A 19,424-nucleotide genomic window follows, 5' to 3' on the forward strand; every position below is an offset into this window, starting at 1 on the left:
CCTTTTGCAGGACTTCAGCCTCTCCCATGGGACTTCCTGACACTTGCTAAAGAATCTCTCAGATTTTTCCAGCTGTTCCCAGTGGTCAAGGGGATGTGGACAAGGTGATGCTGGGTTATGACCTGCAGACCATTTAGAAAGGCTCCCATCTCATCCTTCAGAGTAAAGAGAGAGATGCCTCTGTGTGTGTGTGTGTGTGTGTGTCTGTGTGTGTGTGTGTGTGTGTGTGAGAGAGAGAGAGAGAGAGAGAGAGAGAGAGAGGGGGAGAGAGGGAGAGAGTATGAATGAATGAATGAATGGGCTGGATCCCATAGGATAAAACTGAGGTCAGAGCTGGCCTACCCTCCTAAGCAAAGTGGCCATACAGGGCGTTTCTTTTTAGTGCCCCATCCTTGTCCCTCCCCAGATCCTTACACTGTGACTTGACCCTGTTCTGCTGACTGAGATCAGGACAGTTTGATGGACTTGCTGTGAAATAAGAGTGTGGAGCTAGTGGCTGGGATTCCAGATGTGCATGGATCATTGCAATAGTCGGCCGTGGCAATCTTTGGGTAAGAGCCTTTCTTTGGTGCCTGCTGTGCATTTTATTACGCTTGCTCCCTGCTGCCCTGGAGCATCTGGAAACGTACCTAGAATTTTCAGATTCTGATTTGGGTAGTTCTGTATTCCATTCATTTGTGAAAATTAACACAAGAGGAGTATTTATTTATATCTTACAATGAACAGGAAGCTAGATTAGATGGAAGTGGGAAATAATCATGGCAGACATTTTTTGGGGGTTGGGACTGGGGTGAATAGTTTTGATTGGCTGAGTGACAGCCATGTCCCTGCTGACCTGCACAGATCACCAGGGGAGCACCTGTGCCCCCAAATCAGTTCTGGGCTGGTAAACTGACTTTTCAGTTTCCCTGAGTTTTGCTCAACACCAATTCTAATGTTAGTTCTTCCTCCTGGAATATGTCTCTTCCTTTTCATGATTTTGGTTTCTGCTCTTACTCTAAAGTTGTCATCATTTCAGTTAATGCCTTTTATAGTAAGGACACTCCAAACTTGTGTGGATGGAAGTGGAGGATAAATATAAAGAGAAGAGAATGGGAAATTTAATCTGAGATGTCAATAACATACTGATTTTTAAATTTTTCCGCATCAGGCTTGGTTGCTCTAATATTACCAGTCAAATAACGTCATAAAACGAAATCATCAGAGATTACTTACCAAGGATCATTGCAGCAAGTTGTAGTCCCTGCTTTCTCTGGCTTCCTAACCAAACTGGTTTAATGTTGGATCCCATAGAGCGGGGGCATGGTTTCACCCTGGTCTTTAGCACCATCGTAACTATATTGTTACTTTTCTGCAGTCAGATTTCATTCTTTCATAAAATGTGTTTTGTTTATTTTCTGAGTACCTCACTGGAATGGGGGCAAGGGGAGAAGAATTTCAAGAATTTTTGCCTGGTTTTTTTTTTTTTTTACATCTGTGTCCTCATCACCTAGAACGTTGCCTGGCATATAGGAGAAGCACAATAAATAGTGAATGTAGTAGGCGCCCAATAAAGGGTTGCTGAATGAATGAATGATGATATGGATTTTTAAGTTAAGAAAAAAGAAGCAAATGCAATTACAGAAACTTTGAAAAAGGAAAAACTTTCTGAAATTTCTGAAGAGTGAGAATTTTCTAAAAATAAAAGATTTTGCAGGTTCATAGCAAAAGGCATTCACACCATCCTCCTGCCTCATTATGTGTTCAGTTTCAAGTTAGACATCCAGCTGCGCACAAGGCCCATGAAATCCAATGAATGAGTTGGCAGTAAGTGGAATAGAAAATATGTTTTTTTGCTTTTTGATATAGTAGATGATTTCTCACCATGGTGACACCTGAACCCTACATACTAGAAACTGTTTCTCTGGCAACTGAAATATTTGATTAATTTATAGGCTGTCCTTCCATGATCATTTAGGAATTTAGTATAACTAAATAGCCTGTATTTAATAGTTCCCAAAATTTCTCAAAAGTATTTCATAAGCAATTTTTATTTTGGCATATGATAATTCAAGGCAATTCATATCCTTCAAAAAAATTGTTAGAGGTGGCTGGTGCCAATATTGAGAAGAAAAACAGGAACCCCTTGTTCTAAATTGGCATCTTTTTTTGTACTGTTAAGTCAGCATTAGAGCTTGTGGGATTTACTACCCAAGAGGAAAAATGTCTCTTCTGACTTCATTCATTTCATTATTTTAATACAAGTGGGACTTGAGAGTGATTCTGTTGAGCCAGGTAAGCAATGTTCTTGGTCTCCCAGTGCTTTATCATAATACCAGGCAAATCAGTGGTGTTAGTAAATGTTTATTGAACAGAACCAAATTTATTGAGCATTCCTAGGTGCATGCCACCATGCTAGGCATTGTGCAGAGTAGAGCAGGCTGGTAAGGCAGCATTTCTGCTGCTTGTAGGTTTACAGTCTCTCTAAGGAGATATTACTCCCAGTGAAATGACCGGGAAGTGGTCAAATAGAATGAACACGTGCCAACTACTTATGGTGTTGAGTTGCTTAGTACTCTGCTCTGGACCATCTCTCTATATTCACTCCCTTGGCGATCTCACTCATGGCTTCTTCTTTTTTTAAAATTTATTTTATTTATTTATTATTTTTGGCTGTGTTGGGTCTTCATTGCTGCACGCGGTTTTTCTCTAGTGGCAGCGAGCTGGGCTACTCTTCATTGCGGTGCGCAGGCTTCTCATTGCAGTGGCTTCTCTTGTTGCAGAGCACAGGCTCTAGGTGCATGGGTTTCAGTAGCTGCAGCACACAGGCTCAGTAGTTGTGGCTCGCGGGCTCTAGAGTGCAGACTCAGTAGTTGTGGTGCACGAACTCAGTTGCTCCACGGCATGTGGGATCTCCCGGACCAGGGTGCGAACCCATGTCCCCTGCATTGGCAGGCAGATTCTTTTTTTGAGAGAGAATACTTACTTACAAGTATTTTATTTGAGTAAAACCATTATAATGGCCATTAAAATGATGTGAAATACAATGATCACTCTGAAAGGAAGTTACAGCATCACTGGATTTACAAAGGGGAAACAGCAAAGGTGCACATTTGGAGGTGAATATAACATTGTAAAATCAACCCACATTAAATACCATAAAAGTAAATACAAAATGCAGCATTATTTACATATGATTGAAAAGAAAGGGAACATTGCAGAGTTAAACTTTTGTATAATGCGTGAATTCTGACCTGGTATGTTTAAGTTAGCAAAAAACCTTAGAGTTTGTATAAAATTACTGTGTGCCTTAATCCCACCTACCACTAGATCAAGACATTGAAACTGAGAATGATTCCTTCCTGATTTTACTGCTTTATTCTTGATATCCCTCTAAAAAGAGACCAAAACGATTGTGAAGATAGTTCATACCTATAGAGTAATTACGAAGTACCACAGTCACATAATAACAAAAGCCAAACAAAATATACTATAACTGTTTTCCTTTCAACTACTACTATGTACAATGTATCACAAGTATAGTTGTGCATTTAGGAGCTGATTGTACTACTTCTGTAAAATATTAGGAATGAGCACATCCGAGTACAGGGATACTTCCTTATCTTACAAAGTAAAAGCAAGCATTTTCTATGTAAAATTTTTATTTCTGTGTAAAACAAAGAACTCCTGAAGGTCAAACAAGGAAAAAACTCACAACATTCAAAGCACTATTAAGTCATGAAATAAAGAAGAATCTGAGGTAGAAGTCAAGCAACATAATCCTCAGCCTTTTTAGGGGAGTATTTATTGATATTTCCAGCAGCCATCATATCTCTCCAGTAAGATCTAATTTAAAAAAAGTCTCAAGTTCCAAAACATCAATCCACTCTCTACAATCAGATGTAAAGCTATGACCAACAGAAAATACAACATAAACTTTTGTGTTAACAGAGTAAATGGTTTTACTAAAAGCTGCTGACACTTCTATCAGTAGTAGCCATAGGGAGGCCGTTGGTTGTAACCATAGTGTCCATATTGATGGGGGTAGTAAGGTTCTTGTCTGTGCTGCGGGTAATTGTTACCCCAGGATTGCCCATGCCACTGATTGGATCAATTATCACTTGGCCACCCCCATCTGCTATCCCTACCTCTAAACTGTCTGTTATCTTGCAACCGATTGCCTCTATTTCTTTGGTTCTCACCAGCTCTGCTATTCCATTCCTCAACAATTGGAGGGGACTCAGGAGGGTGTTTCAGGTATTCCTGGTACTCTTTGTCACCTTCTGTGAATCCACTGGCAAACATCTCTTCAAAATTTGGAACAGCTTCAGAAGTGTCTGTCATTCTGAAATTCCCAGGGATTTGAGGCAGCTGTACTGTTTAACGTTTAGATTGTTTAAATCTCTGACCCAGAACACCGTCACAGGACCTCCAGACCCCTTCAGCTCTCCAAGGTAACAGGGCATGGCAGGCAGATTCTTAACCACTGTGCCACCAGGGAGGGGCTTCTTCTTTTAAGTAAAATTATTTTATTTTATTAGAACAAGTAAGATAGTCAAAAATAGTCAGATTTCACTTACAGCTTTTAACGGCTTTAAATACCATCGATATGCTGCTGACTCTCAAATGTGTGTCTTCCACCCAAACCCCTCCCACTTGCATCTCAAACTCACAGCCTAGACCCAACCTGCTCCTTGACCAGACACTGTCCTCCTGGGAAATGACATCACTGTGTGCCCAGCTGTTCAAGCCAGAAACCTGGACTGTTTCATTCTCCCTCCCTCATCTTCCTTACCCAGTTTACTCCAAGCCTTGCTGGCCCCCACCTCTTCTACCTCCCAGATAATCCCCTGGGCTTTTCTCACCTCTGCTGTCTCCATCACTGCACTGTAGCACCCTCCTAACTGGGCTTCTGACCCCACCCATTCTCCTCAGTGGTTACTGCTAAAAACCTAAATCAGGGGCTTCCCTGGTGGCGCAGTGGTTGAGAGTCGGCCTGCCGATGCAGGGGACAAGTGTTCATGCCCCGGTCCGGGAGGATCCCACATGCCGCGGAGCGGCTGGGCCCGTGAGCCATGGCCGCTGAGCCTGCGCGTCCGGAGCCTGTGCTCCGCAACGGGAGAGGCCGCAGCGGTGAGGGGCCCGCATACCGCAAAAAAAAAAAAAAAACTTGCCTAAGAATGAAGGAAATAATTGGCTTTCCACTGCAGCAAATCCAGCTCCTTAACACAGCCTATGGAAACCATTGACTGCTATGATTCCTGCCCACCCTTTTCCAACGCCACCCAATGTCATTCTTCCATCAGTTATCCTTCCTCAGCTACACTGGATTCCTGGCAGTTCCTAAAACACAGCAAACACCTTTCTGCTGCAGGGCATTTGCATATGCTGTTCCATGTGCCTACAATGCTATTCCCATGGCTGGTTCTTCTTCACCCACTGGAGAAGTTTTTCCTGGCAACTGAAACCTATATTGGACCCCACTTGGCTCTTTTCCTTAATAGAACTGTTTGTGATCTGTAAAGAGTGCTTGCCTAGTATTCAGTGGTATGTATAGCCTAGTGAGAGAACCCTAACAGATCACGTCTGTTTTATTTACTATTGTATCCTTGGTTCCTAGCATGGGGTATGGCCAGGAATAGGTGTTCAATCCATATTTATTGATAAAAAGATAGAGTGAACAAACATGCTTTAGGGTCCCAGAAAATCGGGATGTCAGTGCGGAAAGACGCTTGAGGAAAAACTTTTATAAAGCTTGCTAAAATTTGAATTAACAACAGGTATCTGGTTTGGTAAATGTTGTTGTTGGTGTGTGTGTGTGTGTGTGTGTGTGCACAATTAAGATTCTGTCTTCAGATGAATGGTTAAAGATATGGTATGTGTATATATGTACAATGGAATAATACTCAGCCATAAAGAATGAAATAATGCCATTGGCAGCAACATGGATTGACCTAAAGATTATCATACTAAGTGAAGTAAGTCAGAAAGAGAAAGATAAATATCATATGGTATCACTTATATGTGGAATCTAAAATATGACACAAATGAACTTATCTGTGAAGCAGAAACAGACTCACAGACATAGAGAACAGACTTGTGGTTGCCAAGGGGAAGGGAGAGGGGCTAGGGGAGGGATGCATTGGGAGTTTGGGATTAACAAATGCGAACTATTATATGTATGTATAATCGATCACTGTGCTGTACACTAGAAACTAACATTGTAAATTAACTATACTTCAATAAAATATTAAAATTAAAAAAACAGTCTGTCTTCAAAATATAAATGTATATCATGTATAAGTACAATTCCATTTTATGTTTTATTTGCTTTGAAATTTTGTGATCTATTTTAAAACAAATTGCAGGAACTACTGCAAGGTCTACTATTTTAAGTCTCCCCCAATAACATTTGAATTTATTTAAACTAATTTTTCCTAATATTTTTGTGCAGGATAAAGGAGGGAGATGATGCATTTAAGTTACTTTATTTAAATATATGTATTTCTTCTTATTAAAGCTCAACGTTTCAGATAACTTGGATAATTTGGAAAATACAGATAATTTGGAAAATACAGAAAGATAAAAATAAATATCATAGTTATCTCATTATCCAGAGATCACCATTGATCACACTTACATTTTCTTCCAGTTCTTTCTATGAATATTTCTTTACCCAAATTAGAAACATACTATACATGAAATATTATAGCCTGGCTTTAAAATTTTAACATTAACATAAGCAGTTTTACATCAGTAGATACTTTTTGAAAAAAGCTTTTCAAATGATAATGCCATGATTTACTTCACTTTGCTCCTATTGTGTGGTGCACTACAATTTATATTATCCAACTCGAAATTTAGGCTATTTTTTTTTCCGCTTTCATAGATTTGCAATGTGGTGAATATCTCTGTCCACAAATGTTTGTCAGAGTTTCTAATATTGGCTTAGAATAGGTTTTTTGAAGGAAGATTACCAAGTCAAATTCACATTTTTAAAGCTCTTGATAATATACGGCCCAGTTGTTTTCCCAAAAAAATGTGTTCCCCTTGTTACTCCTTTATTACAGAGCCACTGTGGCATTTTACTTTATTCTAAACTCAAACTGATAGGACCCAGGCCCATGTTGCATCCTTTCCAAGAGATGTATTACTCAGGTACCAGAAGGCCTCACACTGGGGTGGTCTTGCATAAGAAATGATCTCAATGCGTGGATACCCCAGCCAGTATTATCCTGAGTCTCCTGCACATTTACTTCCTCATTATTCTAGGGGAGAAATGTTAGTATTCGGGTCTGGTTTCCTGAGCTTTAAGTTGGAGAGAAAAGTGGAGGAAGTGGGTTAGTTTAAATTCCCAGAGCATTCCTTTGCATCAGTGAAAAGTTACAATGTTTGAATAGATACCTGTATTTCAGCGGGTCCCATGGTGCCTGAAGAATTTTGGGCATGATTAAAAGAGTTGAAAGGAAGCAGTGTCAAAAGACCTAGAAAATCTAGTGTGCCCAGAATGAAAACAGGATTTCAAGCCTTTGAATTCCACCAAACCATTCACAGCTGTGCCTCCTGTCAGATTTGGGCCATTGGGTAAACATCTTTGGAAGAGAGCATTTGACCTTTAAGAGAAAACTTTTTTGAACCTGAAGGAAAATGAACAACGGCAGGGACAATAGGCTGACCCTGATGAGTTTCGTGGAAATTAGTTATTTTTATTCTTAATGAGGTAAAACATGACTGCTCTGAGTAAAATGAGTATTTTTGGCTCTTCCATCTGTGTCTCAAGTACTAAGTTTCAAAATTGTGTTGACCGAACACAGTGAGGATTTTTTCAGTTTTGATTGTGGTGATTACCAACAAGTAAACAAAGTCTTTGTGTGTATGTGTGTGTGTGTGTGTGTGTACACAGAGAGAGCGCTGATGTAGAATTATATATTCTGTAGACCAGGGAATCCAATATATCCAGGTAGGCTGGAAGTTTCTGCTCAGACTTCTTAAGAGCCTACATGGTGACTGATGAGGAATCCCAGTAACCCCAGAACAACAAAGCTTGGCATAAATATTCCTGTATTCAAAGCAGCAGTTCTAGTGAAGTTAAATTCTTTTAACTCTGTATTTCCTGTTGTTCCAGAGCTTACGTGGATGCATCACTCTGCATGTGTCATGCTTTCCTTTGAAGGAATGCTAGGGTGTTAACTAATTACGAGGCAAATGGACAATTATTTCTGAGAGGTTTTGTTCAGCATGTTTGTTGATACAATGACTAGGCTATTTATAGTAATCTTTTCAAGCAGTTTCTGAGCCTTTCTCTGCAACAGCAAATAGATAAAATTAATAGAGATGGTACAGCAGGGTGTTGTGATGCTAGCTCTTTTGGTAAGAATGTGGTGCTAATGAGAGCATGATCCCCTGAAGATCAGAAAAACAATTTCATTGGTGCCAACAGAGAAGTCTCACCATCACCAGCTATCTCAGCTTGGGGCTATTCATCATGAGAGGAGCTGGGTCAGTGAGAGAGGATGGTCCAGGGCGAGAATGGTTAAGAATCTGCCTGCTAATGCAGGGGAAACAGGTTCGAGCCCTGGTCCAGGAAGATCCCACATGCCTTGGAGCAACTAAGCCCGTGCACCACAACTACTGAACCTGCGCTCTAGAGCCTGCATGCCGCAACTACTGACCCCACGTGCCGCAACTACTGAAGCCCGTGTGCCTAGAGCCCATGCTCCACAACAAGAGAAGCCACCGCAATGAGAAGCCCGCGCACTGCAATGGAGTAGCCCCTGCTCGCCGCAACTAGAGAAAGCCCACGCACAGCAATGAAGACCCAACGTAGCCAAAAAAATTAAAAAAAAAAAAACACCATAAAATTTTATGTTTATAAAGTTAGTAATCTTCCTTTTAGAGGATCTTAACTAACACTCAAATGTAAAATGCTTCATTTCTTTTAAGGAATTTAAAAGAAATACAGCTTCCGCAGTGCTAAATAGAAATAGATGGACATGATAAACCAATTCAAAGGATTGTCTAAAGGACGGTTATTCTTTTCCTCTACGGGAATCTCAAGGTCTCTTTGTCTTGGGTGGCCAATAAGTACAGTAGAAGCTAGCTGATTTATTTCATCTATTACTTTTACTTGAATATTTTAAAGTTCTTATAGTATCATGACATTTCTCCCTTAAATATGGACTATGCATCTCCAAAAAGTAAGGACATTTCCCTACCTCACCACGAGACCTAACAAAATTAATAGTAATTCCTCAGCTGTATCTAATATTCATCTTCTTTCCCCCAAATTTGCCCACTTGTCCCTAAATGTCATTTACCATTGGTTTATTTAAACCAGTCGAGGTCCACGCATTGCATTCGGTTACGTCCCTTAAGTTTCTTTTAATCTAGAACAGTCCTCTCCCTCTTCCCTCACTTCACTGACTTAATGAAGAAATAGCCAGCTTTTTCATAACAATTAGTCTCGTTTTATTAATTACTAAGCAAGAAGGCAACCACAAGGCTAACTTAATGAAACCAGATGTCTTCATTCCAGGATTGATATTTTTGATTTGGGGTTTACGGCTATTCCCCCTCAAGAGCAAAGGAAACAAAAAACAAAACAAAAACTAACCCTGACTTTGACTTGGATTTGACTAGCAGTTCTATGGCAGCATCCCTGCGATTCGGTTCCATGAAACTCTGAGTCCATGGCTGCTTGTCACTGATTTGGTGCCCAGTTACTGTGAATGCCCACTGTGGTTTTCTTCTACTCCTCTTGATTCTCAAGTCAGTTTTCAGACAGCCAACATCCTTTACCTGTGGGTTGCTTTTTGGAAGGTATGCAATCCCCTACCAGCTCTATAAAGTATCTCCCTGGTAAGGAGACTATATTAAACGGAAAGATATTTACTGATCTTCCCTTTTATTTGGTTACATCTTACATTCTTCTCTATCCTTTTCTCATATGGAAAAGAAAGCCCCCATGACAGAATGGCTGTTGGTACTAGTATTACCTCCAGTAACTGTTAATCTTAAATCTTACAGTGCACATGTATTAGGGATGTGGGGAAAGGGTCCTTTATTCACGATGAAAGGAAATTGCCACTTAAAAAATGACTCCTACAGGAAGTATTTAGAAAATGGTACCCACTCTTTTACTAGTATGGGTTAGAGTTTATCCTTTCTTACACCTGTGGACCGAAGTGCATCCATTGGCTTGTGTGCAAGTTCCAGCTGAACCATATTAAACTGGGAGACCCAAGGCAACCCACCCATTTTCCTTAGTCTTATATTCTCAATCTAAAAATCAGGAGATGGCACTAGACGTCTAAGCTCCCATCTAGCTGTTGAGCTCGATGACCTCATCATGTGAATAGCAACTTTAATTTTCCCATGTCATCTCTCCCTTCCTCCCATAAATAACCTCTTCTGACAGGCACTTGCCTCTGAGTGTGTTGGGAGCCTCTGTAATGGTTTGGGAGCCATGAGTCAAGAGGTCCCGTTCTTACTTTCAGGTATGACTTTGCAGGTCAGGTATGACCTGTTTATTACTAAACAGGTAATTTCTTGTCTAGTTTTTCACGCTGTAGGTTTCCCACATATGGAAACTACTCATCTTTTTAATTAAGAACAGTGAACCCAAATATATTTATGTTAAAATGTGTGTTATCATGGGGTTGCCTAGAATTGGTTGCATTAAAAAAATATGGAGCTAGCAAATATGCTGGGACTGAATAGTACCAGCTGATAATGCAGCATACACAGTGCCTGAGCTAAAAAAAAATGCATTATTGGTCATCGACCTTGTGCCAGGCACATGAAGGCTCATTTTCTCACTAATCCCCACAGTGACCAAGGAGAGAGCCGGCCTGTTTGGGGAATCAACAAAGAAACAATTTTGCGCACAACAGAGCAAGGATTCCAACCCAGATCTTCCCCAGCCTCAGACCAGTTCTCTTCCCCGTGTTGCAACTCAACTTTTTAAGTTGTGTATTTGAGCAATATTATTGTTTATACTTAGATTGCGTGTAATTCAAGAGCTGTTCTCATTTTTCTCATGTGTTATGCTACAGAATAGATACCACAGACACATTTAGAAACCTTTTCAGAATGATTCATATTGGGAGAAAAATCCAGCCACAAAATATTTGTATCAGGTAGCCATAGAAACCGCAACTTCAATTTGTGTCTTACAAAAGTTCTTTTATGAAGTTGAATAGACCCAAATTCCTGCTTGGTGGTTTAACAACCGATTAGTTATTAATGTGTACGGCTATTTCCCCATCTCTTCTATTTTTGCTGTCTGGTTGGCACAGCCGTGGCCTTTGGCAGCAGCTGGGATATAAATATAAAGTGGGAATTGAGGACCATTGGGAGTGGAAGAACAGCTGACAGAGCACAGCAAAGCCCCAAGCTCTGCAGGGCTGACCGACCAACCCAGGCATGTTGGTTTCGGTCTGATTGACTTGTCGGCTTTGTGTTGAGCGAGCTTTCATGGTTTAAAGGTTGGCATGGGAAGCGATGTTTCTTGCCCTGAGAATATCCATCTCTATTTGTAATCTATGTGGTAATTAAGGCCAGACTTTTTGATGGAGCCTCATCTGTGGCAGAATTTGAGGCGTGGTGTTATATGCCCCTTTCTAGCTTATTTTTAAAGGTGCACATTATATGTTAGGAAAATGTTTAAAAGCTGTTTATGGTTCAAAGTCAGTTGGCGTCATCCTTACTAATTTACAGATGTGTCACTTCATGAATGTAAGTCCTTGTGTTGGAAGGGTACTTGTCTAAAATGCAGGTGAGAGTTTATAACATTTATGTTTCCTTTTGCAAAGACTGGCAGGGTTTTGTTGTTGTTTTACTTTGTTTCTTTTGGGTTGTTTCTTAAGATTCTAATGAGAAAGATTGCTATTGCTTATTAATTATAGTTTACCTATAACCCAAATTGTTGACAAATAGCTAGCATTTTTCCATTTGGGGAATAGAAATCATGTGCATGTATCAAGTGGAAAATTTGTCACATATATTCAGCTAACAGCTAACAGCTTTCTGCAGCAAACATTTATGAAGTGCTCACAGGTGTCAGGCTTTGTGACAGTGACACAATGGAAGGTTGTATAGATGTGATCTCAGCCCTCCAAGAGCACACAGCTATTTTCCCTAGTTCAGTGAACCCCACTTTTTCTGGAAAATTATTAATATTGTACCAGAAAACAAAGACACAAAATAATTAAAGGTTGTTTTGGCTTTACATATTCAGATATCATATGACTAAAACTTCTATGCTCTTGTGTTTTTCCATCTGTTTCTCAGTTTTCTCATCTGTAAAATGGGCATAATCATAGAACCTACCTCATAAGGTTGTTGTGAGGATTAAACTAGTTAATAGATCCAATGTTTAGAACAGTGCCTGGCACACAGTAAGTGTTCAATAAGTATTAGAGTTATTATTATTTGTCCAATGATTGCCTGGACTTTCTTCTTTCCTGGGTTGCTAGGAATGTTTTGAATCATATGACATTTTTCTGGAACTCATAATCAAAACTTCCCAGCCACACCCAGCTAAACCTGCTCTTCCTGCAGAATTTCGTATCTTAGCACATGGCACCACCAGCTACATAAGCCAGTCCTTCATGCCACCGTGCTCCTGCCTACCACAGGGTCTTTACACGTGCTGGTCCTTGTCTTAGAATGTCGTTCCCACTTCTCCCAGGTAATGTCTGTTCCTTTTCAAGATCGCAGCTTCCTTCTGCTGAGATGGCCTGTTTGAGCTCCCCAACTATTCTACACCACTTATTTGAGGTACCATTTTACATCTCACTGAGTGATTATTTGATCAATGTCTGTCTCTCCACCAGAATATAAGCTCCATGAGATCCAGGGCGGTATTAATTTTTGTTAATCTTTTGTATCCCCAGCTTCTAGCCCTGAATTACATGATAGGTGCTTGGTAAACATTTGTTGAAAGAATGGATTAGAAGGCTGTAGTTCATGTATTATTTATTATTTAATTCCAAAAATAATACATGGTATTTGTAATAAATACGAGTGGTATAGAAATGCATGAAGAAATGAAGTAAGGAAAGAAATGCTCCTTTACCTTATAATCCCATCTCCCAGAAGTGGCCTCTATTGACGCTCTTATACAAACTTGGTTTATATCCTTCTAGACGGTTTTTCCTGTGTTTACCAATCATACACACATACACATATGCATATATATAGTTCTTATAGGAAAATAGAATCTTATGCTACATATGCTTCTGTTTTGTTTTATATGATACTGGAGCTATCTTTCTAGGTCGGTACATAATAGAGCTCCCTCATTAAAATGATTATGAAATACTTCAGAAAGGTCTAGAACAATACAATGAGCACACCTGTACCCACTACCCAGCTTGATAAATAAAGATTATCAATACATTGAACAGATCCCCACCTCGTGATCTTGAATTTGGTGTTTCTCATTCCCATGCATTCCTTTATTCTTCACCTAACTAGGTGTATATCTATAACCATTGGAGAGTCTTTGCCTATTTCCAAATTTTATATTAATGGTATAATTCTATATGTGTTTTCTACAACTTACTTTTTTCACTCAAATTTATGTTTGTGAGATTCATTCAAACTAAAGTGGGTAGTTCAGGTTCATTGACTTCCCTTGATGTAGCATAGTCTACTGCAAGAATGTGATATAAATAGTTATCTATTCTTCTATTAGTGTGCATTTAGTTGCTTCCCTCTCCCCCACTACTTTTTTTAGTATTTCAATCAATGCAGCTATAAAACATTCTTGAATTTGCCTGCTTTTGTGCATATGTGAGAGAATTTCCCCACAGGTTATACCTGGGAGGGGAAATGCTGAAGTGTAGGGTATGTAGATCTCCAGCCTTACTAGATGGCGCCAATCTACTTCTCCCAAGTTCTTTCATTATTTTTTAAAGCTGCATAGTATTCCATGAAAATAACATACACTAATTTATTTATCCATTCCTTTTGCTAGACATCCATTTGCAATATCCAATAATACCCATCTGCTGGATATTATTTGGGGAGTTAAAACAATATTAAATATAAAATATTTCATGTTGAGATGATTCTACTAGCAGAGCACTTGAGAGCTTGGAAGGCCCTCTGGGGTATTTTAAGTTCATTTGATGCACTCCGAGGAGATAGTCAGGTCAATTATTACCATTGTTATGTTTTATCTTCAATGGATGATGAAACCAAACCTGAGGTATTAGGAATCTCAGGTCCTTGCTGGGTGGGCAGCAGAGCTACGTGGAGTGGCTCACATCCTTGGTTCACAGCTTGTTCCATTCTACTTCTCTGTCTTCTGACACAGTGCAAAGAAAAAAATGTTGCCCACTATTCCAGTTTTACAAGGATCAAGCCATTAGCCACTTCAGTCATTGCACCCCGAGGCGAATTCAGGATGGAGAAAAAGAGGATGCACTCTGTGCTTTGGATATACCGGCCCCTAGATAGTTAAGATACCTATCTAAGGAAACATTTCAATGACCCTAGATTCTTGCATCTTCCCATACATAGAAAAGCACTAAAAACAGTAACTGGAGATGCCTGTTCTTTGTGACTAGCAGTAATCATTTTATGCTTGACTACATGTTTTTCCCAGCAAAAAGGTTCATCTACATCCTGGCTCCTGCCTTGCCTCTTCAGTGTAGTTCCTCAAAGCTACCTGAGAGTCTGTCTCCTGGGCAATAGTCCTCAGTAAGGTCCCAAATAAAACTTTCCTCACAACTTGTACATTATGCGATTTTAGTTCAGTCGACAACAGCTAAGTGAGTGGTTCAGCTGAGAACTATAACTGGTCAGAGCATTGCAAACAATGTCAGAAAGGAAGACCACCATAAAGATGGAGGAGGAAACACGCCTTCTTTGTTGCACTTGTGAAAACTGCAGAGTATCAGCTCACAGGCTGTGCTGCTGGGCTGCATTGTCCTGGGAAAAGGGAAACAGATGGCAATTTAATAGGAAGCTGATAGCATTGTTTGGGGTTGGACAGGGGCTCTTCTCTGGGGAGCTAGGAGAGAAGCTTTCAGCTAAGAGCCACAGAAGCCTGGAGAAGGAACTTCTGTGGCCACTTCCTGCCACCTCTGCCCTAGGATGAGCCCGAGGGGGCAGGGGTCATAGGTCTCCATGGTCTGCCTGCTGCTGTTTCTGACAGAACTCCCTTGAGAAGCCAGAAGTTATGACCCCAGGGTAGAAACGTGTGTGTGTGTGTGTGTGTGTGTGTGTGTTGGAAGAAGGGCTGGCCAGATGGTGAAAGCTGAGTATATAAATGGCATCAGAGCGGGAATGCTGAGGATGGGGAAACACGTTAACCAGATGTACCTAGGGCACGGGACACAAACAATGTGTATAGTGCCCACCCCTCATTTCTCCCTTTTTCCTTTTTATATGCTGGCACATGTCCTGAACTTGAATGGCTCTGACCTGAATAGATGCAGCTGCTGTACACAGCTTCTCTTAGGAGTGGTGGGGAAGCATGGTTTAAAAACCAGAAACCCAGGCTCTGCCACGAACCAGCTATGTGATGCAGGGAAAGTCCCTTTGCTTCCCGGCAATGCTTATTCTTTAGGAAATGCCAAGATTCCTTCTTCACTGCAGATCCATCTTGTGCCTACTCTGCAGGTCTGGGGTTGTAGGCTGCTATCAGGGGTTTAAAAGTAAGCAAGACATGATCCCTTCCCAGCACCTTTTCTCCAGCTCTTGCCCAAGTTCTGAATGTCTAGCTCCTGGTTAGCAACCGAGTATCAGACAAAGAATCAGAATTAAGGTTGTCTGTGAATGAGGAGAACAGGATTGAATGGCTCTGAGGTCTGCTTGGTGCTTCTTTTGAGTTTCCTCCATTGAGGTTGAGTGAGTCACAAATGCTATTCTTTGACACTGAGTATCATGGTCTGCCCAGCCAAGGCCACCTCCTGAAATCCTTGTAACCCAAGATACAAACACCCACACTGGGTTTGGATGACACGCCCACTCTTCAATTCTCTCTGGATGCCACTTACGTGCCGCATGTCTCTTAATCTGGGTACTCCGGAGTCCCATCCTCTTCTCGCCTTTCCTATCCTCGTGTGTATTCTCCAGCTGGATCATCATGTGAATTCCCACGGTTACCCAAAGACCAATGGTTCCCCGCCCATATTCTCTGGTCTGTGGCTCTCCTCTAAGTTCCATTTTAAATGGCTACCTGCCATCTCGACTTGGATGACCTGCAGGCGTTGACACCCATCGTGTCCAAACTGCACCCCTCAACCTCACTCCCAGCTGCTTCCTTTCTCCAGCATTTCCTATTTGATGGCTGACAGCCTCACCTGTAAGCACCATGCTGGGAGGCTCCTTGGACCCATCACTGGGTCCTTTTTCAAGCCAACTCTTTTGTGGCTCTGTTCCTGGTAGAAGAAAATCCAAAGCCTTTACGGTGACCTGAGAAGCCTGGCTGCCTTTCCAGCTTTTTACCCCTTCTTTGTTCCCACCCGGCAGCCACCTTGAGTTCAGCCTGTGGGTCACAGGGCCCTCACTCTTGTCCTGATGGGGACAAGGGGAGTACTTTGTCCCCATCAGCTTCCTGTCCCTGGAATCCCTCCCTCTTCCTCACATCCAGTCTCCTTACCTGCCTGACTCCTTTCTCCTTACCTTCCAGAATTTCAAATAGCATCTCCTTTCCTTGGGCTTCCTTGGCCCTCTCATCTAGGTTGGTGGCTCCTCCTAGGGGTTTCCATGGCATCCTGCAGTGACCATGATCCCTGATGACATAATTGAAGGTGCTCTTCCAAAGCGAGACTTGGTGATTATCTCTCCTCTCCTCCGGGCACAGTGGCTGGCTCTCAGCCTGTGGGATAAATAAACACATTTTATAAAGAGGGAAAGAAACTCTTTCTCAAAGTTTTCTTGGGGTGTGGGTAGGATCTCAGGGTTTGAATGTATCCCCATACATTTCTGAGATTTGCCGCAGGGAAAAATCCTGAAGGATGTCCACAGGTTCCAACAAATCCTCCTAACTAGCCGATTTCTTAGATTTCCCGGTGCTTCCTGTCACCAGCTTCTCCACTTTGCTGTGAGGAGTTGACCAGTTGGGGTCTGTCCAGGAGCTGGTGACTGACAGATACCTGGGCATCTTTTGCAAAGTTTCAGGGGAAAAAAAGGTAGAGAATAGAGTGTCAGCTGTCCAGGTACTGGGCGGCAAAGCTGATGACATCCCCTAATATATTCATCTGTGCTTTCAACAGAGGCAGTGTGCAAAAATGAAGAGCGCCGTGGAGCCCAGTTGAGGATCTGGCCGTTGCCGTGGGTGGAGGGGTCTGTGAGGAACGGAGGCTGTCACTGGAGGTGAGGTTGGGAGGTCAATGTTTCAGGTTCTTAGAGAAATAACTGCAGAGGCAGTCAGTCAGAAAGGGGTGCGGTGGTGCCCCCCTGTCCCATGCCCCGGTTTCTTGGCACTTAGGCAGCCATCAGATTAACGAAATCTTTTCAGTCCTCACAGAATTGACAACCTCACAAGGAAAAAGAATGCTTTCACACTGGATGGAAGATTTACAACAACATCAAAAGGAGCAAAACCTTTTCTATATAAGAGCATAAACACTTGCCTTCTACACAATGTTGCGGGTTAATATCTTTGTCTCAGGGGTATAATTTTTCTCCTCGAATCTTTAGAGCTATTTCCAGAATTGCAAAGACTGTTTTCAAAAACTGTGTCTGAAGTCTCAAATGCCCGAGTCAGCTCCATGTGTGGATGGACAGGGGAGAGGTGAGGGGAGTCATACTGGGGGATGAGAAAGTTATTGCCTTGCAAACGCCAGTGTGTAACCTAAGTCAAAATTTTTAAAAAGTTTCAGAACTATAATGCCTTAAAAAAAAAACTTGAATGATGCTGGGAAAGTTGAAGCAAAATGAATTTAATTACTGAATCACTGGTGGTAATTAAAAAACAACTTATCTGTAATAAACTATATTTATAGATTTTTCCAATGCAAAAGTATAGGACTTATAAAATGCAAATGATTAGAAGTGTAGGTTAGATTTAGAAAGGAAATCTGGATAGAAATGATTCCCTTCCACGGATAACAATATTTGATGTTAAATTTGGTTCTTTTACTACTCAAGCAATCAATATATATAAAATATAGTTAGAGTAAACTATATTTTTCATCACAAAAGTGCCTTTTAATTTGTAAAACATCAAGTCACACCATGTTCCACTACAAGCATTAATAAATTGCTTATGTTATGAATTATGTTTAGAAAAATGTGCTTGTCCACATTTTTAGAACCACAGCTATCAGAGTAGCAGATGATTTTTAAATGGATATTTAGAACACATTAGGGTGAGTGTTATGTTTAGAGCTTGGATATTCTTACTGAAGATTACTCAGTTTAAGATCCAACAGCACACACAATCTCTGGGAAATGTGTGTCCTCAACAAGAACCTGCTTGGGCATCCTTTCCTTATACTTAGGAAGAAAAATCCGGTCTGGGATGTCCAGGTCCCAGAGAGGCACCTCCTTTGTGGTTCACAGGGAGACCACTCAGTTCCTGGGTTCAAATCTTCCCTCGGTCACTTTTTCACTGCGAGATCGTGGGCAAATTACTTAACTTTTCTGTGCCTCAGTTTCTTCCTCAGTCATCTGGGGATAATAGTCTCTTCATAGATTTGCCAGAGGATTAAGCCAGTTATGTAAAGCTCTGGAACAGTTTATGATGGGCACGTAGTAAATCTTCAATAGACATGAACAATGATAATTATTGACGTTGGAAAGCTCTCACTCTTTCTAAAGAATTGGCATGAATCAATGTCTTTTGAGTACACTCAGACTTTGCAGCAGAGCGAATCATTTTCAGTGAACGGTCAAAATTATTTAGATAAAGTAACCTCTCTTCAATGCCCTGGCATCAGTTGTTCAAAAATAAAATGAAAAGACAAAGGGGAAAAATTCCTGGCAAAGAGACAAGTTTTGAGAATTGTTTTAAAGCAGTCATTGTGTTCAGGTGGCTTACTATAAACAGGGAAGGGGGTAAGGAGGAAATCAGAGCCCATTGTGGGTCCATGAAATGGATGTCTTTTCAACTAAACAGATTGTTATCAGCCTCACAGAGCGGACTCATGTTCCTTTTTGCCTGGTCATTTCCTTTACTGAGTGTCTGTAAGAACCACCCACTCGGGTGTTTCTCAGGATTATAGGTTTTTTAGGTCAAACAGAAACCCTGGGAGCGCCCAACGCAGCCCCACACACGCGGTTACATTATGCACCGGCTGGGTGACATCGACCCTGCCACTGTGGTGTGTCCTGGAAGCTGTTGTGCCTGATTTGCAGGGATTCTCTCACAGTGTGGCCAGCGGCGACCAGCAGCACGGGGTAAGAGCTTGGCTCTGAAGTCCTGAAGGCTTCCCCTTGGGCTGAAGGCTGCACGTGGGAACCCCTCCATTCATTTCAGAAGCTGG

General features: G+C 41.2%; 1 pseudogene across 1 annotated transcript; it reads right to left on the minus strand.

Annotated features, from left to right (window-relative positions):
* Window positions 1-3,966: 3,966 nt before the first annotated feature.
* On the minus strand, window positions 3,967-4,323 carry LOC307057014 (RNA guanine-N7 methyltransferase-activating subunit-like protein; annotated as a pseudogene). Its single transcript has one exon. The product of its transcript is annotated as an RNA guanine-N7 methyltransferase-activating subunit-like protein (transcript).
* Between the last annotated feature and the right edge of the window lie 15,101 nt (window positions 4,324-19,424).

Source organism: Hyperoodon ampullatus, assembly GCF_949752795.1.
Source record: "Hyperoodon ampullatus genome assembly, chromosome: 8".
Lineage (NCBI taxonomy): Eukaryota > Metazoa > Chordata > Mammalia > Artiodactyla > Ziphiidae > Hyperoodon > Hyperoodon ampullatus.